The sequence below is a fragment of the Myotis daubentonii genome, chromosome 1, assembly GCF_963259705.1.
Source record: "Myotis daubentonii chromosome 1, mMyoDau2.1, whole genome shotgun sequence".
Classification (NCBI taxonomy): Eukaryota; Metazoa; Chordata; class Mammalia; order Chiroptera; family Vespertilionidae; genus Myotis; species Myotis daubentonii.
The window spans coordinates 176,213,849-176,232,748 of record NC_081840.1 but is presented as its reverse complement, the minus strand read 5'-3'; the positions used below and the strand labels follow the sequence as shown (position 1 = coordinate 176,232,748).

Genomic DNA, 18,900 nt, shown 5'->3' with positions numbered 1-18,900 from the left:
ACCTGGCCGTTACTGGGCATTTAATGCTATGTACTTTACATTCAACCCCCCACAGTAGCACCATTATTAGTACCATTTTACAGATGAGGAAACTGAAGCTTAAAAGAGGATGTGACTTAACCAGGATCTCATATGAAATCATTAATTTGGCTTTAAACCCAGATAATCTAATTCTGGAGCTTACATGCCTGACCAGCTATGTATTAAATGAATGGAAGAAGCCATAATTAACAACAACACAGATGCAAGTACTGGACACATCAAATGTGGCCCAGCCTTCATTTGCATAGAGAAAATTCAAGATAATTAAGTCCCTGAGAGCAATGAAAACCTTACCAGAACAGAGTAATGGAAATAATGAGATACAGTGAAATTCAAATACACTTAAAATGACTTCTCTGCTAACCAGGAAATTAGTTTACAAATAGCAAGATTCATAATAAACTAAATGGAATGGACGTCCATGCTTGGCTTCATCTTCCTATTTGGAACTGACAGAGAAAAAGTTTGCTGTGTAGGCATTTTGTGGCAATGGCTTTACTATGGTTAACAGTAACAATAGTTCCAGGCGGTATTTCATATTTGCATAGCAGCCTTCAACATAGAAGCGAAAGCACCTGGCAAACGTTCTTATTTTATTGATGGCTGGGATTAATAGAGCCATCAATTGTCTTCTGCATGCTCCCTACTAGAATCAAGCCAGCAACCTGGGCATGTGCTCTGACCAGGAATTGAACTGGGAACATCTTGGTTCATAGGTCGATACTCAACCACTGAACCATAGTGGCTGGGCCAGAATCATTTCCTTAAACCTGCTCAGAAACAGCTGTACCTCCTCATAGTCTATAGAAACAGACATGAAATCCTCCATGGATATCCAGGACCTCCCTCAGTCCAGACTCAATCTGTGTTACTAGCCGTATCTCTGACTGCTTCTCCTTTGGCCTAGGTTCCACAAGCCTAAACTTCTGAACCCCAAACCCACTCTGCTCCTTGCTCATTCTGTTCCCTTTCTAGAAGTAACCTTTATAACTCCCACACTATCGACGTTATCTTCACAATTCCACGCCAATGCTATCTCTCCCATGAATCTCTTCTAATACTTCAGTTGAAAATGGCTGCTCCCTTTGACTCTACAGCACACATTGGCCTTTATTTCTCATCTTATTCTATCTAGAACTATTGTGACTTTTAAAAGTATGTCTGTCACGTTAGAATGTCTATCACTGAGCGTCACAGAGTCAACTCTGTGTCCAGCCCTGAGATATCTCATGAGACGTAGATCTCTGCCTTCATGGAGGTGACAGTCTTGCAGCCTTTCACCTCTAGAGCTCCTTCTCTGAATGACAAAACACACAATTTTTTCCACCTTTCCAAGAATGGTGCACAAGCAGTACCATTCTAGATACATAAAACAGATATGAATTCATTACACACAACAGATGCTTTTTAGAAGTGGTTCTCAAGTATAGTACACAGACCCCCTGAAGACCCTTTCAGGGAGGGTCACTAATGTCAAAACTAATTCCAAATAATATTAATTCATGGTTTGCTGTTCTCATTCTCCTTTACTCTCAAATGTAGTATAGTGTCTACCAGAGGCTGCATGAGGTGTGACATAACACCAGATTGAAAGCATAAGTAGATAAGAGAATTCATCTGTCTTCTATTAAATCAGTCATTAAACAGATTTGCAAAAATGTAAAACAATGCCACGTTGTAACTAAATTATTTTGCAAAGAGCAGTTTTCGCTAAAAGATATGTTATTTTGTGTTAACATGTAATGTGTTTTCTGTTGTTAATTCTTAGATGAATTACACAAATATTTTAAATTTATATCTTAATTTCTAATACGGTAAATACCAATGGATAGAACCCACATAAAGAAAAGCTCTTTGGGTTCCTCAGTAATTTTCAAGAATGAAAAGGGTTTGTGAAACCACAAGTCTGAGAATTGCTTGCTGCCTTAGAACACCGGGACTCATGTCTTTCGGTAGAAACCCAAGTGAGAATGCCTGGGTGATAGTTGAGTCATTAATGATTGCAATGTTCCCTGAACTCGATGTCTTTTCACTCATTTAAAAGATTTTCCCCCTTCCCTTCCCACCCGAAGGCCCCTAGTCTGATAATGAGTTGCTTAAGAGCAGACTAACTAGAATTTATCTTTGTTGCTGCAGCACCTCACACAGATTGGGCAGCCAGTAAATATTTCAGGAAAGGAAAAGCGGGAGGAGGCGGGAAGGAAGGAGGGGAGGAAAGAACATAGAAAGGAAGGGAAGGAGAAAGGGAGAACTGTGTCTTTTTCATTTTTCAGAGATTCTACAACAATAATCTGCCTATTGAAAATATCTGTTAACCTTTATGCAAATGTGTTGCATTGATAACATCTAAAGTGATCAAGATGCCAATAGTTTCACCTTGTATGTTGGTAAATCCTAGCACAGCTTAGAAACCATGATTTTTAAGGGCGAATTTAAAATATTATTCTCATAAATAAATCAATGAACAAACATTTGTGAACAGTAATCTTTCAGTAGCAGAAGACAATTTTCAGAAAAAGAAATTACACATTTGGGAAATAGATACAGTCAATTTGGTCGCCTATGCATGAATGATATCCCACATGGATAATAGTCCCACATCAAGGTTTCTTCCTTATCCGGAGACTGTACAATGAAAATTTTTAAATAATCTGATAAACCCCTAACACAGCATTATCTTCAGGACCTATCTTGATTCCTTTCCCATATAAAAATCTTTCCTATGTAATCCGTTCTTTTAGCCTCCTTTATTAATGCATTAAGACATTTATCCAAGGATAGATATTATCCATGATTCAAAATCCATTATCACCAATTTACACCTTAACTCAAGTTAGCTTATCAGATTAACTAGCCAACAAATTTACCTCATAACATTTCAATTTTAACAGGTACAATCTTCAACCAAATGAGTAACTAGGGGTTTCACACATTATATCAGGTTCAGAAGCAGAGGGTTGCGAACCAGAGGGTATTTTGGCTCCTTAAATTATAACAGAGTCAGACATCTTTACTCAGGACCATGACTAGAAAAGAAGTTCAACACATTAGGTTTGATTGCCTGTGATGTTCCACACTGCTGACCTGAACCCTGGTTAGCAAGACAATAGTCAACAGATACTTGACAAAATATATTTGGCTGAAACTCAAAAAAGATTTTTTTTAAAAGAGCTTAATTTAATACATTCCCTCCCACTACTTCACATACTTTTTGCCTAATATTTTATTTAATCTTTTATTTGGGGGGGGGGCAGGTTTTAGGGGGCAGTGCAAGTTTTTTAAATCTTAATGAACTAAATTGCAATTGTGTTGATTCTTAAGATTTATAAATTACTTTCTAAAGGCAATACTATCAAGGTTATCCACTCTCAAATTTAAAGAAGCTTGAAAATGAGCCTTCAGGATTTAAAGCACTAATAAACTGCCCTAGACCAATGGTCGGCAAACTCATTAGTCAACAGAGCCAAATATCAACAGTACAAGGATTGAAATTTCTTTTGAGAGCCAAATTTTTTTAAACTTAAACTATATAGGTAGGTACATTGTTATTAACTTAGTTAGGGTACTCCTGAGGCTTAGGAAGAGCCACACTCAGGGGGCCAAAGAGCCGCATGTGGCTCGGGAGCAGCAGTTTGCCAACCACTGGCCTAGCCCTTCCAAAAGTACAAGTCAAAAGAAAACTCTGAATCTCAATTGTTCCTATCTTGTGTTCCTCTCCCAACTCCATCTCCTTCCCTAGGGAACAGGCACTCTAAGGTGGGATGGAGTCCTAGCCTCAGTTTGAAGTGAGGGGCTGAGAGGGAGGTGGGGTAGGGCATGATCAAAGGGGACATTTCTCACTTTTCTTTCCTCCTCTTCACTGCCCCTTGAGCTAGGTGGATTACCTCTTGATAAATAAGAGTATTTGGTGGGGAAGGCAGGTTAAAAAAGAAACAAAGAACTCACTCCCTACTCCTTTGTTTCTCCTCCCCCTAACAGTCTGCTAACAGGAAGAAACCACACCATCAACACCAACGTTTCCACGTTCCTTTTACATCAAAAGGGACTTGACTTTTTATATAACCAAATGTAGTGTTTTAGCCCTAACCAGTTTGGCTCAGTGGATAGAGCGTCGGCCTGCGGACTGAAAGGTCCCAGGTTCATTTCCAGTCAAGGGCATGTACCTTGGTTGCGGGCACATCCCCAGTGGGGAGTGTGCAGGAGGCAGCTGATGGATGTTTCTCTCTCATTGATGTTTCTGACTCTCTATCTCTCTCCTTTCCTCTCTGTAAAAAATCAATAAGATATATTTTTTTTAAAATGTAGTGTTTTAGTGACTTTTTGATAATGTACAGTTTTTTGTGAATTTAAATTTATTTATTTCTATATTTTTAGGACCAATCTCATTTTTAATAAGGTTTAAAAAAAGAAAAAAAGTTTAGAGAAAAAAACTCCCGTTTTTGCCAAGTGCAGCTATAGAAAAGTGCTTGTCAGTTGAATAAAAACCACATTTGATAGAGAGAAAAAAAATAACAACAACTTTGAAACTCCTGGCATATATAATTTCTGGTATCTACACTATACATAATAGATTATCACATGTAATAATTGCTGCTAAACTGCAGACTACATTTTCCAATAAACCGTAATCTGAAAAGGGTCCTTATGCTAACCAAATTTTCATTAAGATCTCATACTTCTGTCCTAGCCAGTTTGACTCGGTAGTTAGAGCATTGGCTCACAGATTGAAGGGTCACAGGTTCAATTCCTGGTCAAGGGTACATGCCTCAGTTGGAGGCTCAATCCCCAAACCCTGGTCAGGGTACGTGTGGGAGGCAACCAATCAATGTGTCTCTCTCACACCCATGTTTCTCTCTCTTGGTTTCTCCTCCTCCCTTCTCTCTCTAGAAATCAATGGAAAATATATCCTCGGGTGAAGATTAACAACAACAAAAAATAATAAATATCTCATACTTCTATTTTAATAAAAGTTCCTCTGATATTGGTTATTGGAATGCAGACTTCTTTATGAAGAATCTGAGATATGCTAAAATTTATGCTGACTCACTCTTTACATACGCACCAATAAAACACCAACTTCTAAAGGAAAACATTATTACTTTCCTTATCTGACATCAAATTACTTGGAATCTTTCCAACAGTGACAGTCCCACTTCCATCTTCCTGGGAAATATAGCCTGAATTCCTGCCAGTCAGTGAAAGGCCTTTAAATTTTTATACAATATGAGAGCTACTTATATTCATTTTACTAATCCTAAGAATTTAGTTTCCTATCTTGGTAACTTGCAACCACAAAGAAGCAAGACAGAGCAGCCTTACATGACAAGTTTCTGAATAGTCTCTTATCCATCATATTTGGATTCTGAAAGATTTGGCAAATAGTATTCACATTATCAGCCAATCTGTTTAAATAAGATTGCAGACCCTCTGTCAGCTGCTTTCCAAATTGTATCCAGAGGTGCAATCTTTGGTGCCTTTTTTTATAGTCTAGTTATTTCCCTGAAAAGTCCCTTTGGCTGTATTTTATTCTCATAATTTTCTTCTCCTGCCTCTGCTCTATCAGTCTATACATCTATCTCTTGCTCTCTCCTTTCTTTCATCAATTATTCAATAAACATTTATGCACTGTACTAGGCATGGAAGTCTAAGATAATTATATCTGACTCAAATTACTCCCAGGCTAAGGTGGAGAGACAGACCCATAAACAGTAAAATGTGTGGTAACACAGTGTCTACGGTACATAGGCTACTGTGAGAACACCAGGAAGAAATGAATGACTAATGGTAGGAGTCAGGAAAGGTTTCTAAGGGAAGATAACACCTGATGAAGTCTAAAGTGAGTCTAAGCAGCACCTCTCAAACCTCAAATCATCCAAGGATCTTGTCTGAAAGATTCTGAGTCAGTAGATCTGGGTGGGATCTATTGAGCGCTCAGATGATGCCCATGTTGTCAGTCCCCAGGCCATTCTTAGACTACAAAGGCCTTAACGGATGACTAATGACTGTTAGTAAAGGACGGGTAGGGTGAATACAGGCAGAATAGACAGCGTGAAGTAAAGCACAGAGGTGATAAACCCTGCGTGTCTGTAATAAAGCACATTGGTGTCCCAGGCAATGGGAGAGAACAGTTCCTAAACTGGGGTGAATGGGAATATGGTATATTTTAAAGGGAAGGGAATTTATTTCATAGGCAATGGAGCCTATCAAAATGAGCAAGACAGTTACCTGGTAACAACTGCAAATCAGATCTGGTGACTTCATTGGTAGAGTCATGGGCAAGAAGATAACTTGCTAGGCTATCTAAATAAACCTGCTAACAATGATGATGAGGGCCTAACTTATGGCAGTAACAACAGATTTACTCAAAGGGAACTGACTTGAAAAATGTTTAGGAGATAAAGTAGGTTGATTATATTTTTACGTATTAATTTAAAAGTTCTGCAAGTTGTACTTTCTTGGCATTCTTTTCAGGCCTGGTGTCTATTCTTAATCTGAAATTTCGTAGCATGTGATCTTGAATAAGCCACTTAACGTCTTTTTGCACCAGATTCCACGTTTTAAAACAGTGAAGAGTTGACCTAAATAAACATTGTGGTCTCTTTAAATGCTAAGCTTTATGATCCCATGAAATAAATTCATCTCATATTAAATCATGGAATCAGAGAGTGTATTCTTAAAACTTATCACAATACATGGAGTGTAAATGTACATTGTATGACTAAATTGAATCCACCTAGCCAACAGGTATTAAAACTTGAGATTTTTTTAAAAACCCTTCCACTTCATCACCCTTGACACTCATTACTAAGTCCAGTTGCTTTGTACATATGTCGTAAAGGTCATTCTTTGATTTATACCTTTATTCCTTTTTAACTGGATTTCTGCAATAGCACCTTAAGTGTTCTCTCTGGTACCAACCTAATCACTTTTTAGACACTGAGAAATTGAAGAACTTAGGAGTCAGAATCACCTGGGCTTAAATGCTAAGTCCACTACTTCTTGGCTGTGTGGCTGCTAGCAAGTTATTTAACCTCTTTAAATCTGTATTTCCTTATCTGTGAATCATAAAAATGATATGAAGACGAAATGTTTATAAAGTGCTTAACACAGTGCATACTACACAGTAAGAACTCAAATCTAGTTATTATTCTGAAACACAAATCTCATAGACTTAAGCAGATACTTCACAAAAGAGGAAAAGCAAATAGCCAATAAAAAAACGAAAAGATCTTCTTCATTAGTAATCAGCAAAGTACAAATTAAAACTTCCATAAGTGCAATTATGTATCCACCTGATTAGCAAAATTTCAGAACTTATAAATCAAGTGCTGATGAGGACATAGAGCTTCTCATACATTGCTGATCTCACGGATTGGGGAAAATACTTTAGCATTATTTAGAATTGAATGTGCACATACCCCAAAATTTAATTCATTCCCTTGCCATGTATCCTATAGAAGCTCTTATATATGAGTACTAGAATCTATGAGCAATAATATATATGCATAAAAAGTATTATATATACTTATTAAGTTTATTTATTATGAATATATTTATTAAATAAATATATATAAATCAGATTTTATATATATATATATTAGTATAATTAATATTGACACAATCCAAATGTCTATCAACAGTAGAATGGAAAATTAAATTTGTTATATGCATGAAACAGAATATTATACAACAATTTTCATGAATAAACTAACTGCATGCATCAACATGGAAGAATTGTACAATGTTTAGCAAAGTCAGGTGACTAAGAATATATATTATATAATTACAAGTTGGAAAATCTTCAAAGGAAAGTAAGGGAATAAGTGTGATAAAAGGCAGGGTGGCGGTTAGGGGTTACCTATAGTGGAAGGAAAAGCACGTGATCTTAAAGGAGCACACAGAGACTTACCGGGAGTCTATTTCTTAATGTGAATAACGATTATACGACATTTGCTTTATAATTATTCCTCAAACTGTATTTTTCACACATTCTTCTATGTGCATGACATCTTTCACAATTAAAAAATAAATGTGGTCATGTTAATTTCCTCCTTAAAATCTTTTAAAAGTTCTTCATTTTGGAATAAAATCCAAACCCCTTAGCTTTATTCTAAGAGATCCTTTATTATGTATCTCCTGTATGTATCCCTCTTCATCTCCACTACTCCCATTTATGCCCCAGCAAAGTGACACCTAGTCCCACCCCACTCCCCCACAAAAACGTACACTCTCTCAAGCCTGTGGACCATCGAAAAATGTTCCCACTGCTCCCCTTCCCCTGGCTAACCTCTTACTGTCCTTAATAGTCAGCCAAAACATCATCCGCTCCAGTAAGCCTTCCTTGCATACTCTCCTCTGTTGCACATCCTTTGGCCCCCATGCCTGCCCGTGTCACAGCACCGTATAAAAACTACACATTTGCACTGAGAGCTCCTTTAAGGCAGGCAATGTCTCTTTCATCTATCCCAAGAGCTGATTCTCAATAAATCTGAGACATCACAGATTCTCAATAAATGGTGCTCAATAAATAAACATTTACGATGGGACAATATGTTTTCTACATTACTTAGAATGATACATAACTCAAAATAATATTAAGTTCAGCCATATAAAATTGCCCTTCTTTTAGTTTGAAAATGGTTGAGTATTGGCAATTTAATACATGTTGATTAAGCACAGAATAGTGATGACTATTACATCTGCTTCCTCAATATAACTGTAAGCAGACTGTAATGAAAATCATGATGTGAAATAAGCATAGGGTTAATTTCATCAGTCTTCTGCAGTCATAGGTTATACATTAACTCACAGGGTAGCCTATCTACCCAGAGTTATAGAAGCCGCTAAGCAAATGAAAGAAAGCTATTGATCACTAGCTCAGAACAGCTTCTTTTAGAGTCTTACAAGCACCGCTGTCATATTGTATTTCCCAGAGATGTAATTTGACAGATAACTAGTTCATCACTGCTGGAGTCTATTGACTATTGACTTTGGTAACTATGAAACATCAAGTATTCGATTAAAATATATATTTTGCCTGTGTATGTTATTTTTATAATATTTTTAAAAATTATTTCAATTAGCAAGGCAACTGGATCTTTTTTAATATTGTTTTATCAGGCAAATTGATTTTTAGGCTAAAATGTCATAAATTGAGCTTTATAAAACTGCTATGTGATTTCTCTTCCCTTATTTCTAAAGATCTAAATTAGTGGTTCTCAAACTGTGGGTCGCGACCACTTTGGGGGTTGAAGGACCCTTTCACAGAGGTCGCCTAAATACATCCTGCATATCAGATATTTACATTACGATTCATAACAGTAGCAAAATTAGTTATGAAGTAGCAACGAAAATAATTTTATGGTTGGGAGGGTCACGGCATTAGGAAGGTTGAGAACCACTGATCTGAGTGTTCTGTTAATATATATACCTATATACTACTATCTATTTATACAGGAATGTGAATATGTATAGGAAGTAGGAATATATATATGAAAGGAATGGAGCATTATAATTTAGCTCAGAACCAATTCTTCTACTAGAAAGGATGAACTGGTAAATACAGAATTATGTTACAAATAATAAAACCATTGAAAAGTACAGTTACCCAACTGTTACTCAGCCTCATGGGATTGTTCATTGCATCCATTTTACATAGGCTGACAGCATCCAGGATGGCAGCATCATTGTGTTATACAATGAACCCACGCACCCCAAGACCTCCTGCTGCTATCTGTGGTATTAATAGCACCGCACCATCAGTTAAACATCCTCTCCAACCAATGTTCACTTCAGTGACATTATTCAGAACAGTATTTCTCCAGATCCATACGCTAAATCATATGCAATATTTAAACAGCTTATGTAGATATTTAAACATTTCCTGCTGAGGAATGTTTTCAAATTTGTAACTCACCACTGCTTGTTTGGTTTCTCATCTATAGGAAATGGATCTAATTCAACAGCTTCTTGCATGAGTTGCCATAATGAAGATCTGAGATGATCCTGCCCTTGGTATTTCTCATACTAGCCTAAAATCGAAGCAAAAACATAGACAAATTTGATTTTAACATTTAAATGGTTATTTCACCTGCACTGAGAAAACCAAACAACTGCGAAGGACAATTGGTGATGGGTGACACAGGGGCGAGAAATAAAACATCTTGAGGTAGTTCACTCTGTAAAATTATCACAAGCACAAGAACTTTGGTTTCACCAACACCAGAGTAGCTGGATACATGAGCCCAATCAGTATTGCTACTTTGGGTGATATAATATTTGTATTTGTTTTTAAGATTTTTTTATTGATTCATTTTTTAGAGGGGGGAAAGGGAGAAAGAAAGAGAAACACTGATGTGATAGTGAAACATTGATCGACTGTCTCTTGTGTGCCTCCTACCAGGAGCAAGCCTGCAGCCCAGGCACATGCCCTGACCCCAACTGAACTGGCAACCTTTTGGTGCACAGGACTCTGCCCAACCAACTTAGCCACACCAGCCAGGACTGATATTTGGTTTTGTGATATGATTTGGTTTTCTGACACAAGCCATCCTACTAAGCTTCAACTGAGGCAGCTCCACTGTTACATGTTTGCATATTCTGCTTTTCATGTAAGACTTCATTGGAACTATGGATTGCATAGTTACCAACAAAAGGACTGACCAACAGACTGTCAAACTACAGCAGGAAGGCCGGGGAGGGTGGGAGGGCAGGAGGGGGGTGGGTAAGAGATCAACCAAAGGACTTGTATGCATGCATATAAGCATAACCAATGGACATAAGACACTGGGGGGTAGGGGAGGCCAGGGGATTGTCAAGGGAGGGGGAAAAAAAAGGAGACATATGTAATACTCTTTGTAATACTTTAAGCAATAAATAAATAAATACATAAATAAATAAATAAAATAAAACAAAAGGACTGACTGAGAGAAGTTTGAAAACCACTGAAGTATATGAAATAAAATAAAGCTAAAGTTGGTCTGGAGTTGGAAAGAGACCTGTAAGTAATTTTTCCATAATCTGATCTATTTAAAAAAGTAGCTTTGTAACTTAAATCTGTTACAATTATTTTTCGATAATATATCAGACGAGATTCTCCAGGACTGTGCCCGTTTCCAATGTTCTACCCCATCATCGAACGTAAGTTTTGCTTTCTAGTTTGGGAAGTATGGTCACCACACCCAAACCAACCTCCTCTCTGCCCCAAATAAGAATCCCTTTCTTGGCCAGAGGCTTACAGTAACTGCTCCTAGGAATTCCTCCCCCACAACCTTCTGCCCCCAGGCCATCCCTATGTGGCCCCAGGGTCACTTACCACCAATTCAGAGGAGGTGAATTTCTTTCTCTTCTGAATTCCTATTACATTTATTGTTAAATCATTAATATACAATTACAATTATATACCACCTTTGTTATTTAACCTCATCTCCAAAAATGACTATAAGCTCCTAAGTGTCAGAAACTATGTTACAGGTTCCCAAACTCTGCTACCCATAGCCCTTAACAGAGAACTCTGTACATCAGAGACATTCATTCAAGAAATATTAATGTGCCCCAACTATGTGCCAAACAGACACAGTCAGTCCCTGGCAGAGATTATAGTTTAGTGGTAATACAGAAAACGTAAGGACAGGTAATCTCTGTGTTGTGTGATACGTGCTATGACAGAGGTAGTATAGACACTGAGTGAACATGACCAAATAAACAAACTATGCGCTTTCCTTCACTATCAATGCTTTCAAATGCTATCTCCAATGTATGAGAAGGTATCATAACTTTAAGAAACTCATTGTCAGGGAGCACATGGAGCACCCAGGCTGGTTAACATCTCAAAGCCAGGAGGCAGTTTTTAGCACTTTTCTGTCACTGCTGGGTTGTTTTCTCCCTGCTTTCCAATATATATATATATATATATATATATATATATATATATATATATATAGAGAGAGAGAGAGAGAGAGAGAGAGAGAGAGAGAGAGAGAGAGAGAGAGAGACATTGTAGCAAAAATCCTGTTCATTACTGTGCAGGTCACTCTGCAAATGACTGATTGCCCTGTAGGGGAACTTCGCTTCACACCTGCACACCGTATCAGCTTTTAGAGCAACTGGGGGTTAGGAACTGCTTCTAAGGAACCTTCAGTCATTTATTTTCCATTCAAAACTCTAATTTCCATTCCTAGGAGCCTCTAGGTTTTACATCTCATAGTCACCAGGGATAAGAACAGTAAGAAAGGTCACGGTGGCTTGTTAGGAATCCAAAATATCAAATCAGCAACAACAACAAAAAGCCTTTACCAAAAATAAGTATAAATTTGAGGTCCACTTTTCAAGCCAGAAATGTCTCTTTCTAATTTAAAGATTTTCAATATCACCTGAGGTCTCACAATAAGAAATAAAGCTCCCCTCCATTAAATGAAGGTGGGAGGAGGGGGAGAATTCGTGCCTAAAACACACAGCATGCAGATTCTTCACTTCCCCTCCGGGCCCTGATTTTTCTCATAAAGACACCATGTAGTCAAGCTGAAAAATCTTTATTCGAAACCTTACAACTTGGTGATGGGGACATGAGCAGAGAGGTTGAATTTCTGGAAATCCAAGCTCCAATTCTAAGTTATATTTTCTCTTTCAAACAATCAATATGCAGCCTGATCTTTTATCTGAATCAGCAACAGTGTCTCATCTCAGATTTACGTAATGGAATAAATATATCTAATATAAGGAGAAACAAATGTTCTCTCTCATAGCAGAGGTACCTAATATAAGAGAGAACAGATGTTCTTTACCAAGAAGCATCTCCCTCAGGAGTCTCTAGGCCCAACTTTCTCCACAAGCCCTTGGTCCCCAGAAGGTGTAAGAATCCATGGGGGCCAGGGAGGAAGCACTGAGACTGCAGCACATACAGCGTTGTACCACTTTCGGGCCATGGCTGGACACTGTGCCTGTTTTTGCGTAAGTGTGGCAATGTCCAATCAAAGCTTCAAAGAGACTGGAGAGGAAACAGTAGGGGCAATGGAAAAAAAATTTAATGTCAATTTGTTTTCTATTATTTAAATTGGAGAAAGTCTCTCTTGCTTTGAGTCCATTATTCTCATAAGCAACTAAGCCATCACTTGACGTGAGCACACCAATTCCATGCAAAGTCGTTTAGCTACAAATGTGACCTGAAGCCAGAACTAGAGCAGCGAAGGCGAGCATCTGCCCCCATGTTTAATAAACCAGAAAACTCCAATTAGTCTTTGCCTTTTAACATCAGTCTTAACATACTTTTCCAATAAGATTACATCCAAAGAAATAGGCTCATTTACATAAAGCCCCAATAAAACTTTAAAAAAAAATAACCTTTAATTATAGGAGGCCTTCCCTTAAACATGGGAGGCTTTCTCAGACCACGTAGGTGAGGCAGATTCCTTTTGCTTATGATTTTCCTATAGGATATACTAACAAGAAAAACCCTATGAATTTTCCTGGCATCTAAAAATATACTAGTACATGTATTTTATAGCACCCACAATCAATTCGCAGTTCATTCTAACCTTGAGAAATATTGGCCACGCACTACGAAACTATTACATCCTAACAACTGCAGACATACCAGACAATGACAGCAAAACACACTGGCCCCTCCGGGATCCGTTCAGAAACATCCCCCTCCAGCGCCGCGGACGCGCTCCTCCCAACACCAGATGCTGTTCTGGGGCAAGCAGGCAGGAAGCTGGAGGCAGCTGCTTCTTCCACTCCGCGTATAATTTCTTACTGCCTCATCATCAAGAATCTTTTTACCAAAACTGCGAGGATTTTGTAACAACAGGAGCCCATCAAATTCAAGGCACTTGCAACAACAGGAGGAAGTAACCTGCAAATGAGGAAGCCTGAGGAGTCTTTACTATCTGAGGTCATATCACCTTTGTCATCTGATTTTCTAGTTCCGTGGTGGGGGCGAGAAAATCCAATTTGCTCGAGGTGGTAAAATAAACTAATCCAGTACTTCCTGTCAATTACAAGAGAGAGAACTCAAGGTAGGGAAGCCAGTACATACCAGAGGCAGCAACACCGCTGCGGCCAAACTGCCCGACCCCTAAAATCCCAGCTTCCAGAGTGGAGTCAGAAGCTTGCGAGCTCACTCATGAGCATCTCTATCTATGCTGATCACATACATGCTCACCGAAGGCACAAATTTTACTGACGCCTCTCTGAGACAAATGGTCATGCCTGCAACCATTTTTAACACGTCCATCAGCATTCTATGAGGTCTCCCAGGGTGCGACAACTAGCAGTCTAGGGATAGAGGGAGAATCCGGACCTTTGGGCTGGAATGCCTGGTGCACTGATACCCATTTTCCTTCCATCTGAACTGTGGCCTCTCCCACAAGACTGAGCCTGCCTCTTTCCAGTTCGTTCATAAAAGTTACCATCAACAGACCAGCGGCAGGCAGGGCTGCTGCCCACTGTCCGCTTCTGCAGCAAGGCAGGCGCGTAAACAACCTTATGATTGCTTCAGAGCTCACTGCCTCAGGATAAGCCATTCTTCTTCTGTGGCTAAATTGCAGTATCCCAGGAAGTTATGCCTTGAAGAGGGTTCAAGCAGAGACTCAGTCTCTACATTTAAATGTAAGGGGGGAGGAGGGGACAAATATGTATATATATAATTTTCTTGAGATATCTCTAACCTTGATTTACTTGAAGATTTTCCAATAAATCCCATTTATTTTGCTGCAGGCACAAATACATAAGTTCTGATAAATATATTGCCATGCTCATTTCTGATCATAGATCCTTTTTCTCCCCCAAAGAGCTCTGACATTTCCAGGGGACACAGTATCCCAGCACAGAAAACCTGGGAACCATGCCATTAAAAAAAAAAAAAAAAATGCTGCCTGCTGTGACTAGGAGATCACTTTCTTAAAGGGACCCCTTACCTATAGGACTGCAGTGCCAATGTTTCACCTGACCCCTGTTCTGTGTTCCTCTCCCCAGCCCAAATTTAGCCTAGAGTGTTTCTGCAAGAGTAATGCCATTAGTTTTGCAACTAAAATATATACATACCATTCTCAACTAAAATATGTAAATATGTTCCAAAATATTTAAGTTACACCTCTCAGGAAGTAAATGTAAGTGCATACTGAAAGATATGATTTTTAATGTTTTAGGGAACTCGTAGCATTTCTTGGATATGGGACTGAGGTCAGCACTTCCAATAAGCATCTCTCTCTCTCTCTCTCTCTCTCTCTCTCTCTCTCTCTCTCTCTCTCTCCTGCTTTTCTCTTCCTTGCTGTAGCTCTGCACTGATCTAAAAACCCCTGGTCACAAGAAGAAAGCTCCCTCCACCCTCTGCCCACCCTCACTCCGAACAGAAACGTTCCAGCACGCCCAAGTCTGGGGAGAGATGCTCCGCACCACAGGAGAGGCTGGCGGTTCGGCCTCAGAGGTAGTTCACCTCATTAACCTGCTTTCCGCCGCACCTGCCTCCTCTCCCACCCACCAGGAGCAATTACCAGACCTCACCACACCCTCCAAAACACACGTTAGAACCCAGAAGGAGCAAAGAGCTACCTACCATTCCGTGCTTCGGAACTCCGATCCTCATCCAGCAGTTCGCCCCCCAATCCTCCCTACTTGTTTTTCATTAACCACATTCCAAACTGTGATAAGGAACAGGTTCTTTGGAGGTGGGGAAAATGTTTAAAATTAAAGATGGACAGGTGATGTCCAAGAAAACCCAATCTTAAAGTCACTCAAGCCCCTGGGAATTGAGGGGTGAGGAGAAAAAAGGAAATTTGTAAAAATGAAAAAAAGAAAAGCAAAAGGTAAGCATGTAAGAAGCGCCCCCCAGCCCCCATGAAAAAATAAAAAGACAAGGGAAGGTTTTTTTAAAAGAAGGAGAAGGAGAAGAGTGGCTTGCTGAATCACCCTCTTTCACTGCCTGGAAACCATTGTGCAGCGTGATGCTGCCTGTACCATTGTGGAACCTACCAGAGGAGACCGACCGACAGAGGGCTTGGGGAATGGGGTTGCTATGGCAACCGAAAGGAGCACACGTGACGTCAAAGCCCAGAGAGGTCTAGGGAGGGGGGAGAGGGGAAAGGGAAGGAGGAAAAAGTCTCTGTGCGGCTACAGCTACCTTGTTTTCCAGCGAAATGACGACCAGGCAAAATGGAAAGGAATAGGGTTTGTTGGCAACCACTGTCAGCAGCGGGTCTGCACAGTCCCGAGAAACAATCGGCTCCATGCAGCCCTGGCCCTGCAGGAACAAACGCCCGCAGTCCAGCACACCATTGGAAATACAGTCCATCTCTTCTTTTCGACTAGCTCAGCTTTTTTGCAAACAGCACAAAGAGAGACATAGTATCTGTAACCGTCAAAGCAAACAAGGGTGATAATATCCTCCGAGGGGATGTGAGCATTTAAGTCCTGCCCGGACCCAGAGGTCATTTGCACAGCGCTGTTCCTTTTCTGTTTCCCTTGTTTTTAATAAAAAATCCTAAATAAATATTCACTAAATCAAACTCAACAAACTGATTCTTAGACTGCAATTTGAATGTGAAAACAAAATACACATCATTTGAGTTAAAAATCAGGGTTCTTTTCTTTACTTTAAAGGCAGATAATTCTCTGGAAAACTGATACAAATTGCATTATTACTATTTAGGGCAAATATATCCATTTTATTTAAGAAATTTGCCCTGCTTTGACTTAGAGCATATTTTTAAGTCTCCAGTTTTTCACATCTACAAATAGTAGGTTTTTAGAGAATGAGAGCAGTTGGCTACTTACACTACTAAAAAAAAAATTACCAAATTTTAACATTTTAAAAATATCTTTTTACACAAGGAAAAATTTCAATATATATTTGTCCTCACCAGCTTCAGCACTTGGACTTCCCAAGTTACTGAATCTAACCAAACTCTTTTTTGCTTAAACAACTTTGAGGAGGGTTTCTATCTATTACAACCAAGTAGTGCTGAGTTTTATATGATTCTACAGTATGTTTTGGAACTAGTATACTTACATGAATATGGAGCTTCTTCTGCATGTTAACAGAAAAGATATAACATGCAACAGATAAATGAGGCAAGGATCTGAGACACTGGAACACATCAGGAAACTGCTGCTGCTGTTGTTTTATTCAGGAGGGAATCTGGAAAAAAATAAAGTCTTGCATGAGTTTTCTGTCTTTTTAGTCCATTGGACAAATTTTTGGATCTCGCTTACTCTAATATTCAACAAAAATCAGTTGATTGTTAATTTTTAGTCTTAGCAATTAGCTTACCTACAAGATGACTATGTCTCAAGCAAAAATATGTAGTGATTAGCTAAACGACTTCATAGTACAATGTAATTGGCATTCAGACTTTTCAGTTATTGTATTCCGAGTTTGGGTATCAAAGGTAAGTTCTCAATAACTGGATATCAAGGAGGAAACTGTGAACTTCAACTCTTACCTCACATTACAAACATAAATATTAATTCAGGATAAATTATACTCTGAAATAGAAAAGCTAAAATCTATAAAACTACTAACATAAAATGTATCTTTTAGAAGAAAGAAGAGCTTTCTGATCTTGGAGTAGGCAAAGATTTCTTAGAACACAAAGTACTCATCATAATTGGGGGGAGGGGAAGGGCTAAATCAAAACTAAAAGCTTCTACTTATCCAAAGTCATCATTAACAAGATGAATAAACAAGACATCGACTATAAGAAAATACTCTTGATAAACATATCTAAAAATACTCTTTATATACACAAATTCAAAATATCCTACAACTCAGTGTTAAAAACAAACAATTTTGTTTAATGGGCAAAAGTCTTGAGTAGGCACTTGACAAAGGAAGATTGATAAATGATCAATGGGTATATAAAAAAGTATTCAACATCATTGCTCATCAGAGAAATGCAAATTAAAACTGTAATAAATGTCATTTCACACCCACAAAAAAATGGTTAAAATTAAAAAGACTAACAATACTAACTTTTGGATAGGATATGGAGAAACCAGAACTCTTCTACATTAATGATGGGAGTAAAAACTGGTAAAACTACTTTAGAAAATGGTTTGGCAATGTGTGTTTTTTTAATGGTAAACATACACCCACAGATTGGCTCAACAGTTCTATTCATAGTCACCCAAGAGAATAGAAACATATGTCCACACAAAAAAGTTTTTCATAGATGCTTGTGCTAGCTCTATTTATAAATGACAAAAACTGGAAATAACTCAAATTATGGTATATGCATACAATAAAATACTATTCAGAAATTTTAAAGTGACAAGTATAAATAGCTTAAAACCAATCCTTTTCTTCCATTAGGTGTTAATTTTTAATGGCACAAGTTATAAAAAGTGATAGGTCCCAACATTGTTCATAGATTTTGAGGTAGATTTTATAATTTAGGGCTTTAATTCTCAACCTGCCCATTTCAGTAATACTTGGATGATTAAAATGATCTTTTAAGTCCATTATATATAATATGGAAAAATTACTTTCCTAAAATCAGATCCCATTTAATGCAAGTTCATTCCTTTAAAATCAACATCAAAATAAATCCCCATTACTTACTGGGTAAAAACAAAATTCTTTAAAGCTTTTAATAAGATGATTTGAATTGTGAGTCTCAATCCAATATAATATGTTTTAGAGCCTCTACTTCCAAAAATATACATTTTAAAATAAAAAGTGAGAACAAAAAAAGAAGATACCTACTGATATCATTGCATTTGCATCACATAGTTGCACCTACCATGTGAATTCCCACAAAAGTGTCTCTTTCCTTTCATTTGGTATTTACTATAATATATGTTGTATTACTCTTATTTTATGAATATATAATATCTTACCTTAAGCTTGACTGTGACTTAATC

The 18,900-nt window shown here is 38.2% G+C and overlaps 1 protein-coding gene across 3 annotated transcripts in view; it reads right to left on the bottom strand.

Moving 5' to 3' along the window:
- Positions 1 to 16,016, bottom strand: part of MAPK10 (mitogen-activated protein kinase 10) — a 293,550-nt gene extending 277,534 nt beyond the window's left edge. Inside the window, exons 1-2 of one of the 3 annotated variants that reach the window (XM_059666124.1) lie at positions 15,596 to 16,016; positions 9,959 to 10,073 (exon numbers count right to left, since the gene is read on the bottom strand). The gene's annotated coding sequence lies outside the window, so the exon portion shown is untranslated. The remainder of the gene's footprint in view (positions 1 to 9,958; positions 10,074 to 15,595) is intronic. The other 2 variants (XM_059666105.1, XM_059666096.1) reach the window with 2 other exon arrangements.
- Positions 16,017 to 18,900: the final 2,884 nt, after the last annotated feature.